This window comes from Falco cherrug, chromosome 10 (assembly GCF_023634085.1).
Source record: "Falco cherrug isolate bFalChe1 chromosome 10, bFalChe1.pri, whole genome shotgun sequence".
In the NCBI taxonomy this organism is placed as follows: Eukaryota; Metazoa; Chordata; class Aves; order Falconiformes; family Falconidae; genus Falco; species Falco cherrug.
In genome coordinates, this window is record NC_073706.1 from 25,314,964 (window position 1) to 25,329,058 (window position 14,095).

The following is a 14,095-nucleotide window of genomic DNA, read 5'->3' on the forward strand; positions in this document are numbered from 1 at the left end:
AGGTTTGTTCTGGCACAAAATCACGGATTTTATTAGGAGAAGATGGTGCAGAATAACACCATGCCTATGAATTATATAGCATATTTCCTGCAACGTGTTTGTGTTCCATAGAGGCTATTTGTGTCATAGATCATAAGAAAACTATTATTGGTAGCCAAATTCTTTAACTTCCATGTTCTTTAGGTTTTGAAGATCCCGTGCATTTCAATAGGATTGAATTTCATTTCTGATGTACGTAACAACCTTAATTCAAGCACAGTATAGGGATTTTGTGCGTTAACAGCAACAACACACTACTAAGTCTACTACCTTATTGTTCTGTTAAATAGATAAAAGACTGAAACATAACGTGCAGTAATTCCCCATTGTTTGTTTGTTTGTTTTAATAGAACATTGGAGATGATAATGCCAGGTAAGCATTGTTTTAAAACCTTGGCTTTCACAGCAGGGAAGTTAAAAGACTCAGATTTATTCATCTACTGCTTTCAGTGACAGCAGTGGTTACTTACAGTATGAAGATGGCAGCTTTTAAATCTATAATTTTTTTTAGCATTATAATTCAATTATAATTTATGTTATGTCTAAAACTGTGTGACACAGAATAGTATGTACAATGCAAAAGCATCAAAAATCATATGTCATACCTCCCTGTGTTAATGAAACTTTAAAAAATTAACAGAAGCAGATTAAAAGGTTTAATTTCTCTGTAGCTTGACCAGAGCTAGATTTTTGATGCTCTATTCTGAATCATAATGTTTTTACTTTAACAATTTATATAGTGATACCGTTATACAAACAATGAAATAGAAGATTTAAAACAAATTAGAAGAACTAATTGTCCAAATTCTGCTATTTCTCTCATCATGCTTATCATAAAGAAAAATGAAAAATATTTAACTACATAAATTAGTAAATCCGAACAAGTAACCATCAAGATTATCCAAATTTGCATTACATACAGTCAAAAGAAAAACATTGAATCTTCTCTTTATCACACAAATTCCAGGGTTTGGTCAATTCTGGAATTTGTATTTTTAAACTATAGCTTATATAGCTCTTGTAGAATGTTTTAAGCAAAACTCCTAGATGAGTCTGCATGTCCTCATCTTAAACCTATATTCTTTGTCCTATAACAAGGTATACAAAGAACACAGAATCTTTCAAGTAACCAAATCATACACTATTAATGCTAATACAATACATTTAATCTAAAGTTTTAAAGAACATCAATACAGGAATTTGTATCTAATTAAGGAATTAATTTGAAAATTACTAGCATTCAAAATTTAACAATACACGATATTAAGAAGTCTCAAAAGTTCTTTTAAAATGCGAGAAAATTTGCACTTGAAATGCAAGTAAAAAATTTTTCCTGCTCCAAAAGGGTGGAATAATACATTGCACATGTGCTTTTTATCATTTGTAGGATCTGTCTCCTATTAATATACAGAGTAACACTTAAAATAGCTCAAAGCACACAAGATGTTATATTCACAATTTGAAATTCACACCGCTGTTTTTGTTTGAAGTAGTACTAAATGGTGTTTACATTCATTTTATATAGCACATCAATGCCAGACAAACTTTTCAACATTCTAAAACTCAAACGACAGACTTCTTTTCCCTCTTTTATTTTTGGCTTTCCTTTTCTAGATTTACTTCTTTTTTTGAATTTATTTTTGATACAGTGAATCACAATTCTTCCCAACATCATAGCTTTGCAGAAGAGATGTATCTGTTTTATCATCTTATCCCATCTATTAATTCTCCAAGCAGCATGCTAGCATTTATGCTGCTCATTAAAGTTAGCTGAAGTGTACACATTCTTAGCCCATCGATATGCTAGTAAAAGCATAAAAAACAAGTGATTTTGGCAGCTTTTGAAGAAAGCATGATATGCCAGGAAACCCTACTGTTGCTAGTTATAGCTACAGTGATAACTAGCACACAATCATACCTTTATTATCACCTTTTATTGAATTTTATCATTTTTATGAGAGGTTGATTATCTGAGGATGAGAATACAGCTGCAACAAGGTAAAGGCTGCTTAAAGATGGGCAGAAGAGGAATGAACATTGTCTATGAAATGGAAGAAGAAATGGGGAGAAGAAACAAAACCCAATGAGATAGGCATGGATCTAATCACTATGAAGCAGAAATTGTGTGGCGGGTTAAAAAGTAACTTGTTGGAGATGTTCAGAGTTACAGGAGGAATTCAGGTGTGCATCTGTCACTGCACTTCAACAGAAATCATGGGGAATATCAAGATATATGTTTTGGTGTATAACAAAAGCATTGCCTATGGAAGGCACTGAAAGCCAAGGAAGTCACCCATAAACCAAGGAAGTGACATATGGGTCATGACACCGGATGCTTCACTCTGTAGGTCCTTGATTCAATTCCAGTTGTATCTTTTGGAGTGATTTTTTTTTTCCTTAAGTCCCTACAATTCAGCTTCAATGTGTGCATGGAAGTAACTTCCCATTTAGCTTTCTTCAGTCCTGAGATAATATCCAATCTCCAGGTCAAACCCAGCAGGTCCCAGGTCTGTGCATCTCTTTGAGCAGGCTTTTCACGAATGGACAGCAGAATGGAGCACAAGAGAAATCACCCACACCACTTTTATCCAAAAACAAGGGAGGTGCTTTGCATCCTTTATTTCTACATTGTAGCTTAGCTGTTAAAATAGTCATTGAAGAAGTCGGGGGCAGGGGGGGCTGATTCTGGTTGTCCCACTCTCAGGAGTATCTTACAAGCCAACCCAGAGCACAGCTGGTCAGAAATCTCATCTCCCTCTATAAAACAGGTCATTACACATTTAAAACTAATGAGGACAAAGAGACAAACCCCCAAAAGGACTATTCTTCTTGCGCATAGCAGTTTTGTAGTTACCACAGAAGGAAAAACTTCATTACTGGTCTCTCCACTCCAATACTGTCTATCCATGTTGCCTTAAGTGTAATTAAGTAATTAGTTGGTATTGTATGAAGTAGGGAGCAAGCTGCTGACTTTCGAGCCATTTGTTTGTGGCATCTGATACCTGGCATTGATTGCATGAGTTCAGTTTCAAAACTTTCAATAAACCGCATAATATTTTGGGACGCTTGTAGTTCTCATCTGAATTTCCATGACTGACATCCCTCTAAAAATTAATGATATAAAAATATAATTGTGAATTTAACATGAAATTCCTTTATGTTTTTTATATTCGTTACATCTTTGAGCGAATCTCAAATCTTTATTTCTTTTTTCTTATTCTCTTGATTGACTAATATATAAAATTGATTCACAATCCAAATCTTTTTTTCTTCCAATTATTTTAAAGGTATTAAGAATAATCAATCTTTACATACTAACAGATATATCAAGTAAGCAATAAAAATGATTAACAGTAATACCATAAAAATACTTCAGAAGCTCACTCGGAAATTTATATCATCTTACATGCAATGCTGATCAATTAATAATCTTTAAGTAGTCTGATATTTATTTAATATAACCTTTACACCAAGTCTGATTTTTAATTAACCTGCGCAATGACTGCAGTTGTGTACATAGATTAAAAATTTGTAAAAGTAATGGTCAGTTAGGCAGCAACTAGTATAATTTGTACATACAGTGACATTAATTATGCTCTCAAATTAGGCACATCATTGCTCTGGACGGTGTAGAATTCTGGCCTTACAGGTGCATTCCCATTAACTTTCTACAAACATTTCAAAGTAATATCTATACATAGTGCAATTCGTTCTTAGTGCAAAAGAGGTACTTTTCAAGAAAAGATTAAACTACAAAGAGCCTATTAAAATATACAAATAAACAGCATGTTTGTTCAATGTTAATATCTTTTTGAATAGCATTATATTTTTTGTAAGGAAGTGGAAATCAGGGTAAAGGATTTCTGAAGATAGTTTTAAGTATTTATTTGGAAAGCATATTCTTTCAGCTCTATAATAAAATACTGTAGCTGTATGAAAAACAATCTATATGTAGTTTCACCAAAAAAAAGTTAACAGAGTTTTTGAGATTGTCTTTTTACCTGCAGAGTCCATTACAGTCATCCCTTCAGCAGCATTGTGGATTTTAGCTTGTTCTTCACATGCCTCTCCTGCCTGTTTCTACTGCTCATTCACAGCCCATGATGGCGTCCTGGACTATCGTTGACAAGAAGTTAAATTCTGTGTTTCCATCACCTTGCAGATGTTCAAGAACTAGCTGTTGCAATGCTTTTCCCACTCGTCTCAATATCTGTCTCTATATTTAACAAACAGGGAGAAGCACGCATGCTTGACATGGTTGCTACAGCTTTAGCTGACATACTCTCTAGCGTTCAAATATTCTGTTGAAAAGCATGGGACAAGTCATACTTCTCAGAAGTTGCTCAATATTCAGATGGACACCCCTGAACTGCTTTACGATGAGTTTCTTAGATTACTTTTAAATCCATGAAACCAGTGATTACGATGAGCAATCAGGAAATAGACTTCACTGATTAGAGACACTTGGCCACCAAGAAACAGCTTAAAGTTACCGAGAGCCACCTTTGCAATACCTATAGGTCTGTTCCTGGACAATCCCATAGAATTACTAGTGTTTACAGATTAAATCTGCGGCTCCTTCCCCAAGCAAGCCAAGTCATGACACCCTGGGTGATAGGTTAGCCCCCCACAGGCATGGTTCCCTGAGATGTTTCATAGCCTGGGCTTCTTTACATCCCAAGAGGAATGAGGTGGTAAGCTCTTTAATACTGATCATGTATTTCCCCTTGGTGGGCTTATTAGTAATACTGCAAGTATTTAAGTTGCTAAAGTTTTACAGAGCATGTATAAGAATGTGGAAAAATACACAAGGAGGGAGTGGGTAGCAGCAGAGACTGGTGGTTACAGTTGACCGTGGGGATGGTTACCTTCCAAGGGGAACACCTTGCTCAATACAAACCGCCCATTTTGGTAGCCAACTCCATTTCCATATGGAACTATTTTTACTGCTTTCTGGTTCATAGCTGCAGAGGTCTACTCCAAGAGAGTCTGTGAGAATCTTTCAGTCCACAAGGAGGACAGAATTTCTTGTGCAAGGTATTTTCACCTTCCAAACCAGAGAAATCAGTCCTGAATGAAAATTAAAAAATTAAAAATATCATCAGGCTCCATATTTTGTAATTTCAATACTATATGAACAGTGAATTTCTCAAATCAACTCCAACATTTACTTTAAAAGTGATTCAGTCAAAACTAAATTTATTGCAATGTTGGTTGTATTCATGCTTTTGTGCATATAGACACCATTGATGACCCAGGAACCAAGATTTTAGCTGTTTTTTTGAATCTGATACGAGGTTTCAGTCCTGCAAAATTTGGTGTTTCTTGCTATTGAGATGCCATTTTACCATTCAATGAATGTTCCTGTACATGTGTATGGGTACAGCTGAATTAACTTTCATGACATACTATTCTTTATTTCAAGTTACCATTATTTCGTTTATTGAACAGACAGTGGTAGAAGAATGTAATTGTAGTAAAGAGGATAATATACCTTCTGACATCAATCCTTTTTAATATTAAGAGGAAAAGAGCAATTAACAGGAAAACAGCAACTAATGGTATAGCACGAAGTAACACTCAGCCAATGCAGCTCCCATTGGTTCAGCGAAATTTTTTTAAAGGCAAAAACTTGTTCTGGGTTCTGCATTCTCTGTAATTAGGTTTTGGTCATCATTGCACTACAATCCTAGGTGAGAAATATATGGTAACATGTCCAGTTCTCTCTGCTACAGCAACAGAGGATTGTCCCCTACATGGTCTTTTCTCTCTCTCCTCTTGTCCTTTGAAGGGTCACTTACTGTAGATAAAAGTCTGTTCTCTGGGTGCAAGAAGAGTATTTGCTGTCTTCGCTCTGAAGACTCTGAATTATATAATGATAGAAATTATGTTCTTTTTTAACGGACAAGGAAGTTTCTAAAATGCGGTTCTGGAATATCTCTAAGTGTACTGCTTTCCCAGTTCATCCCCAAATTAATGAGCATTCCTGCTATTTCCTACAGTAAAAAAATTCTGTTTATGAAAGGAAAATGTAAAAATACCAATACTTCGTAAACTTAAGGAATTTAGAAGGAGTTACAATTTTTTGACAGAATAAACAAATTTGAAAAGACAGTCTAGCCTAAAAATTTTCTTGTTTGAGTCTACCCTGAAGGTCACAGATTTTCAGTGTGGGATTTTCACAGTTAACAATTAGTGGCAGTCTTTACAGACTAGTAAAGAAGGAAATATTTATCATGGACTCTGTTCCCAATATCATTGTTAGATACATGTGATCCATGCCCTGCACCATATCATATCACTATGCTAAAAAACCACACCACCTTGCCTTTTTTTTTTTATTTATTCTCAGTTTTTATTTTTAAAGGCACAATATTTTATACTGCATAGTAGAAGAGTCTATTTCTACCATGGAAGGCATTCTTGAAGTGCTATACAATAACAGAAATTAAATAAAATACTAGTATATAACATTACAGAGTTCACATTTCAAAATACCATTAGACCCTCAAGGGATAAAAAAGCCATTTGAACACCACCTTCATGTTGCCTGGCAGCCTGTTGTGTGAAATATGAATAGGTAACCATATGGAATTTAGGACGGCAAAATGCAACCTCCTGCTTTAGGACTAAATAAAATAAAATAACGTGAAAACACTAGGTCAAATTCAGAGGTAAAGTTAAGCAAGTCTAAGGGAATTTAAGTTGGAATGGCTTATATTCTTCTGCTGTACCACATCTGAAACGCGCTGTGGTAAGCTGACCCCAGCCAGCAATTCAGCCACCACCCAGCTGCTTGTATTCACATCCACCCAGTGGGATGGGGGAGAGAACTGCAAGTGAAAAAATGACAAAAACCTTGTGGGCTGAGATAAAGACACTATACTAAACCCAACAAACACAAAATCAAGTGATGCAAAAGCAGTCACCACCTCCCACCAGCAGACCAGTGCCCACACAGCCTCCAAGCAATGAATACTTTGGAATATCATCAACAGCTTGAGAAGGTGACATTGTCTTCAATATTAACAAAAACTACTTTAACCAAGTTAGTTCTTATTCTTTACATCCTGACAACGTTCAGATCAGAGCTGCTTCTGCCTGATGCGAACAAGAAAGCATTTTTACATTAATAAAAATGTTATTTGTACATTCCAATATTTCTATTAACATTCATTTTTACTAACATAACCTGTAAGAGCAACCCGACCATACTCAGTTTCTCAAAAAGAGACCACTGTAATGGCTGTAAATATAATAATTGGACTTGATGATCTTAAAGGTTTATTTCCAGCTTAAATGATTCTATGATTCTATACTACGATGGAAGCTTGCCTTGCTAAATACAAGCTGCATCTACGGTGTAATTGCAGCAGCAATTCTGCAGCGATACAGTTCATACAACACATACAGTTGCAGCCAGCTCAAAACTAAGTATTTTGGTAATAACAGCCATAGGGCATCATCTCTGAAAACCAGGAGATTTGCTATGAAAACAAAAGGATGTTGGATCCTACAGAAGAAAAATGAAAGAGTATGTGGTTCTATTTATGAGAGGATAAGAATCAAAAGAGGTTTAGGAAAGTAAAAACATTTTGTTATTAAAATTAATAAACGAGCATTAAAAAAGGTGAACCCTGCTGAGGTTTCTTTGGATTTCAGTTTTCATGTGAAGTGGTTGCACAAGTTGAGGTATAATGAAAAGTTAATTTATCAGAAACATACAGAAGAACTTGAAAATATAGTCCTGGACATAAAAGTCTTCAGTACTCTGGACTTGTTTTGATTTACAGGAGATGCAAAGGGAATGCTGCTGTAAGAGTCAGAGACATTTCTTTATTTCAGGAACCTACTTTGAATTTCTGTTGTTACTGCAGAAAGATGGAGTTTCTCTTTTCATGGGTCCACTGACTGATTTAATGTATCTTCTGTCATACTGCTGCGGTGGATTTCATCTCTTAAGGGAAAGAAGTAGAGAAGAGAGTAGTAAACTGCGTAGCAATCTATAAAACTATTGGCATTTTGAACATGTTCAGTGTGTCTCTGTGATTAAAGGCAAATGGTGCATACATGCTGTTGTTTTTCTCTCTGTTTTTGAAGGGGACAGTGTCTGGGTTTATTATATTAATACTAATCTGAGCCTCTGTAACATTATAGTATTTCTATCTGATGATATTGTGGTCCTAAGACCATTCCTCACTTTGGGAAAGCTTTCAAGCAAACAGCACTTCACGTATCTGTCCAACAGTCCACTACAGAATGACTATGATTCATTCTCTGGATGGGAAGAAAGTTCCTTGAGATAGTCTTGAAAGCAATCCATTGTTAGAGCAGCACACACTTTCTTCAAATTCATTTGTGAGATTCTTTGGAGGAAATAATGGCTAATCAAGTCAGTAAATAACAAAAGGCTATTGAGGCCCTATTAAAACATTAAACCCAATTATTTCTCAAACATAAGAAAGGACAGCTGGACAACTGTCTATAAAGTTGCATTTATCTTCCAAGAAATAATAAAAAACGTTTGCATTCATACACCAAGCCTTTAAAACACAAGCCAACGTAACACTTTCAAATTGTCATTCTCTTTCCACAGCCAGTGTGACTGCTGCGGTTCGGGGACATTTCCACCTCAGTCCTAGCATCCAGGTGAGAAATCCATGCTCCCATGAGTAGGAGCATCCCTGGGTAGGGGTGGCTGTAACATGCTGCTCTCTGAACTCAAACTGTTGGGCTGCACTGTCTTAAATCCTACAGAGAGCTTTGGCTGTGGTCTGAATAAGCAGCTGAACTTCAGGTTGATAAGATGCTCTGTGAGCTTAAAATATGGAGAATTATACACAAACATTAGTCTTCAGAGGCTCTAATTTTATGGTCCAGGCTTCCAACTTCCCTAAGAGGACCAAATCAGAAAAGTAAGCATAATGTCTACTTGTGGGCAAGGAGATAGAATAGGAAGGTTGGGCTTTAAAAGAAAAACAGAAAAAACAGAGGAAGGGGAAACAGATGGGAAAACATTCCAAAGAAAGTATAAAGCTATCATTGTTTTGTGTTTTTTAGCAATTCATCTTCAAATGATACTTCATTCTCCCCTTTTAGGGATCCAGCCTAGCATTAAATTCATCAACACTTTCTTGCCAGGAGTATTTGTATTTTAAAAAGCAAGAATCTGCTTTACAGTTTGACTCTGTATGTGAGTCGCTTAAAAAAATTTAAAAAAAAATAAAAATAAAAGGTATACCTGTATGTTATGCAAAGTGGAGAAATAAGTATTCTACAGTGAATGGCAGGTTTTTTTCTCTAGTACACTCAGGATTTCATCTAAGGATTAATTTTTATACGCGTGTGTGTGTGTGTGTGTATATACATTTATTTTTTTTCTCCAGTAGTAGTATCTTAATGCACGAAGAATCCTTTCTAGGAACTAGAGCCCAGCATAGTTTCTGATGTGGCAGGAATTTGGCTGTGGAGCAGTGTTAGTCCCACGTATGATTTACTATCCTCTCTACATTAAAGACAGGAGAAGCTCACTTTTTATTAATTTCAAATACTAGAGAAAAACTGGCTAAAAGATTGATCTCCCAGTTGGTTTGCTTTATGGACAAGCCAGTAGAAATTAGGGCAATTCACATGGGCACCTACCAGTTGAATATTTAAGGAAGTCACGGTCTCGTAGTGTTTCTATGGGTACCCCAAGGGCTCACAGGCAGCATGAGTTCTTTCATTTTGCTAAGAGCTGCCTCCTCGCCTTCACATGCAAAGGCCAAGTACCTGTGCAGTTGCTGCACAGGAAATTTATGGAGTCTTTTTCAGCAAGTAGCAAAATTAGCCTCTTCACCTCTCACAGACCTGCCTGCTGCATCTTTTCTAAACAGGTAAAATCCCTTGCATTAACAACGTTCCTTGGGGAGCATCTTTGTCCTGGTACTTTCACATCATATCACCTTCTGGGCTCAAAGGCCACAGAGTAATTAAACTCAGTGATTTTAGCAGGGAAAGGCTTTGGGATGTTTTTATATTTCAATTCTGGATATGTAAAAGACGGGGGGGGTACAGTGTAATCTACTTCTAAAATTAACATTTCTCCATAAGTAACATATGCACTGAGTTTCTGAAAAACTATTTTCTGCTGGATTTCAATAATTGCCAATATACGATTTCGAATTGTTTTAAAGCGGGATACCAGACTGAACTCCCCTAACAGATAAGAGAATAGCGCCATCTGTTGCTCCATGCAGTAAGCGCAGCTACTTTCCACCTGCTGTTACACCAATTTCATTGCCCTCTGCGCACCTCTACTCTTACAATAATTAAATTGTTTTCAGAAAAAGCTGGGCTACTCCTGTCTCACACTAGAGAAGCTTAATGAATTTCAATGAACTTACATGATAAAATGTGAAGCAAGCATAATACTTCTATTTTTTAGTAATGGGGTTGGTTGAGGAATTACAGGAAATGAGGAAAAGGTGATTTCTTTAGTTGTTAGGGATTAACTGTTGGGGTGGATAACCGCTGGGCTGCTGAGAAACAACAGCACTTTTAGTGCTGTCACTGCTACTTAAAAATCCTTGACTCTTACCTTGATTCTATAATGAAACAAATGGCCTGAGGTGACTATTGTGGAACCAATTTAGAATTTGCAATACAGAACCTGGAAAGAATGTTAAGTTTATTCTAACATGTGCTCTTTCTAAATTTCTCATACGTAATATCTAAGAAAGGCTTTTTATTGATATATATTAAAATTTTCCTGTTTTTTTTTTCCACCCAGATACTTAGCCTCACTACGTAGTCTTTTCATAGCCAAAAAAATAAGCAAAACAAAAAAAAAACCCCATGCAAAACAAAAATCCTCCAACTCCAAGTAAGATGTATGGCATCTACAGTCTTCTGCTTTACTCACAGTTTATTCCAATTAGCTTGCACAATTTAATTTCTCAGGTCAAGCTGTACTGTATTCTTGTTTTACCAATAAGTCACACACCAGTGGTATATGAAGATACAGAAGACTAGAGAAATTTGATTGCCTTTAGGAGGACTGTGGGCCTCTCAAACTCAATCATCTGCATTTGAAACTTTGCTTTTGAGTCCTTACAGACACACATGTGATGGGACAGGAGATGGAGCAAACTAGATTTCTCAAAAGGAAAGTAAAAAATCTGTGACCACTGCAAGTTCAGCCCATTCTCTCAAAAGCACTTTTCACTCATTCCAATTCTGACTTTTTGATTAAAAATCTCCTGCTTTAACTTACCCATCCTCACCCTTTCCATTCTTTCTCAGTCTTCTGCTAGTTCTTTATTCCAAATCATACCTTATTTCATTCCCTTTAGTTTTAATCTGTAACTTCTTGGAAAGCTGACAAATAGTATTACTTAGCATGTGAAACTACAAATAGCTCAACGCTGATGCCAGCTTGGTCTTGTTATTTTTTGTTCATGGTGTGTTATCTCCAAAAGGCACAAGCAAAATGCCTTGTCTGCAAACATGGGCAGCACAGTCTCATCAGTGTCCACAGCGCTTTGATCCACAAAGGCTAAATTTATGTGTGCAAATCCACTACCAGCAAAAACGGGCTTCCTATTATGATTTGTCCATTGGGCACTGAATTACTGTATCAAGCATTGAGGCAGCCTAGGAAGATTAGCCTCATTAGGTAAAAGTTAGTTTTTGTGGATAGGCACTGTAGAAATACCATGATAGTACGTAATCTATATGTCTCTGCCTTTAAAGTATTTTAGATACATCTCTGTTATGCCAAAGTCTATGGATCACAGCTGCTAATATGATAGCTCCAGATAACTTACAAATAATAATCTAAATTATTTTCCATATTGTCACTTTTTTCTCCTTTTTCTTCCTCTATCTCCTTATTTAATTTTTTTCTTCCCCAGAAGCAGAACAGAACGTCTGGCCCCAGCTGCACTTGCCTTGTACTTCTGCAACTCACTATGAATACAGAGATACACACACTTCTCACTAGAAACTATTTTGTACCATTGTGAAGGGTTAGCTACAAAACATGGCTAGAGTACTGACAAAAATGAACTTGTATTATCATATAAAAATCAGTATGAATCTCACTTTTTGAAGGAAATGTGATAATTTTGAACATTGATCCCAACTTCATGTCCTCCAGGATGCTTTCTGAACTTTTAAGATCTGGTCATGACTTGGTCATGGTTTTTCCCTCTGTCTGTATCCTAAACCCCAGACTTGAAGATAAATTCTGATACAGATACTAGCAAAATTACGTGATTATTCTAGATGTACATCATGAGTGAGATCTGACTATTCTAGCCATCTCTAAGTATTTTCATCCTGATTTTCTGCTGTGCCTGTACTCTATCAATATGCTTACCTTTTACTGATGTTATACAAGTTACACATACATTTAAAAGATGACAACTTTTATACCACCTGCTCTGTGCAGCTTTCCACCATGATCTTGAACAGTGTTTTGTTAAGTTGCAGGAGAACATCTGTGAAATAAATGCTTTTTTTACAGCCAGGCTAAATAAGAAACAGACATGTAAAGTAAGATAGCACATTTGTACTGTAGCTTATGTATGGGTTTTCTCGGAGTATATGAGAGTGTTGATGTTTCATAAGCATTAAAAATTCCTTTTAGTAATTATTTTTTTGCTTAGATGTTTTTCATAAGATGAATTGTCACATTTTCTTCAGAAGACTTATTTTTGTATGGTAAAGGTGGCCATGTCCTTTGGGGTAAACGCTAAGATTTATTTTCCTTCAGCTCATCAGTAATGTTGCATCATTTATTTGCATTATGTTACCCTTTAATATAACGATTTATTGTCTTAGAAGTAACACACAAGGAATATTACTATCTGCTTATTATTTTAATACAGGTGCTGCTTATGACTTAACCCTTCAGTTCCCAACATCTTGCAAGGTTTGAGCCTGATAACTAGTCAGGCACTTTCACATAAAAGAGATACTCAGCCAGATCCAGAGGACAATAGAGACATCTAAGCGAGATTCAGGGGCGTATGTTCAAAACTTGATCTTGAAAACCTCCACACAAATTAAGCCAAGAAAAGCCAAAAGATAAGAAATATGTCCTATTTCTTACATTATCACTCAAGATCACTGCAGGAATGCAAAAAGAGCACCGTACATGCCAGAAGATTTCTGGTAATGCATGGTGCGGCTACAACATTTCTGCCCATTCTCAACCACTTGCTTCTACCTGCTTAATGCTCCTGGGGTTGCCTACTAAATCGAGAAAAATGACCCAAGCTAAAATATGTAAATACAAATAAAAATAAAAACCATGCACAGAAAAACCCCTCATGACAGGATAATTCCACTGTTCTGGTTTAGACAATTGTCCCACAAACAGATGGACCATTAAAAAAAGGTTACAATGGTCACTGATGAGAGAGCAATGGGGTGGCTTTTTCAGCTATACCCTTATATGCCTTGATTCTGCACATATTCTGTGAAATTCTTTTTCCTTGACATGTAGGTGGATCCACTGACTGAAACAAATGTTAGAGCAGCACAAGAGATAAAGAAGCACCATTCTAAGTAACCTTATAAAAAAGAAAAATCAGCAACTTAACAAAGAAAATGTCAACAAAGTCAAATGACTCCAGAATCTGTTGAAGTCAGAGGTGCAGAAGCTAGAACAATTCATTAATGCACCATGCAAGATGATCTGAATTATTTTAAGAGCACTGTATTTGCATTTTAGATATAGCAGAATGAACTAATTATGAAATGTATGCATCAAAGATTTCAATTTCAGGCTTGACTTTACTTTGGAGATTAATTTTTTACTTTATCATTTTTGCAGGCAGTTCAGTGGACAGCCTTATTTGAATGTTACTCATTGTTCAGTGATGTATGAAGTGTATTTAATCAATGTGAAGGAAGTAATATTAAACTATTATCAGAAGGATCAAATATTCTAAAAAAATCTCAAAAGGAAGGTCAAAAGGTAACATCTCTGCTAACAATATGAGAAACTGTATTTAACTTATTCTTTACATCTAAGTTTTTCATGGCATACACATTATCCCTTTTCACA

General features: G+C 35.9%; 1 long non-coding RNA gene across 3 annotated transcripts in view; it reads right to left on the reverse strand.

Moving 5' to 3' along the window:
- Positions 1 to 242: 242 nt before the first annotated feature.
- The window catches only part of LOC114015073 (uncharacterized), a 178,172-nt gene continuing 164,319 nt past the window's right edge, over positions 243 to 14,095 (reverse strand). Inside the window, exons 8-12 of one of the 3 annotated variants that reach the window (XR_003558829.2) lie at positions 12,124 to 12,521; positions 7,893 to 7,996; positions 4,908 to 5,109; positions 4,041 to 4,255; positions 243 to 2,796 (exon numbers count right to left, since the gene is read on the reverse strand). This is a non-coding gene — a long non-coding RNA (uncharacterized LOC114015073). Of the gene's footprint in view, positions 3,144 to 4,040; positions 5,110 to 7,892; positions 7,997 to 12,123; positions 12,522 to 14,095 lie in introns of all 3 variants that reach the window. The other 2 variants (XR_003558827.2, XR_003558828.2) reach the window with 2 other exon arrangements.